The sequence below is a fragment of the Coregonus clupeaformis genome, chromosome 40 (genome assembly GCF_020615455.1).
Source record: "Coregonus clupeaformis isolate EN_2021a chromosome 40, ASM2061545v1, whole genome shotgun sequence".
Lineage (NCBI taxonomy): Eukaryota > Metazoa > Chordata > Actinopteri > Salmoniformes > Salmonidae > Coregonus > Coregonus clupeaformis.
In genome coordinates this window covers 8,679,952-8,680,518 of record NC_059231.1, presented here as the reverse complement: position 1 = coordinate 8,680,518, position 567 = coordinate 8,679,952, and positions in this window count along the sequence as shown.

Here is a 567-nt window from a genome sequence, read left to right as displayed (position 1 = left end):
GCTGTATATAGCCTGTATATAGCCTGTATATAGCCTGTATATAGCCTGTATATAGCCTGTATATAGCCTGTATGTAGCCTGTATATAGCCTGTATATAGCCTGTATATAGCCTGTATATAGCCTGTATATAGCCTGTATATAGCCTGTATATAGCTGTATATAGCCTGTATATAGCTTGTATATAGCCTGTATATAGCCTGTATATAGCCTGTATATAGCCTGTATATAGCCTGTATATAGCTGTATATAGCCTGTATATAGCCTGTATATAGCCTGTATATAGCCTGTATATAGCCTGTATATAGCCTGTATATAGCCTGTATGTAGCCTGTATGTAGCCTGTATATAGCCTGTATATAGCCTGTATATAGCCTGTATATAGCCTGTATATAGCCTGTATATAGCCTGTATATAGCCTGTATGTAGCCTGTATATAGCCTGTATATAGCCTGTATATAGCCTGTATATAGCCTGTATATAGCCTGTATATAGCCTGTATATAGCCTGTATATAGCCTGTATATTCACACACACCACACACACACCACACTACACACATCCAGTTAT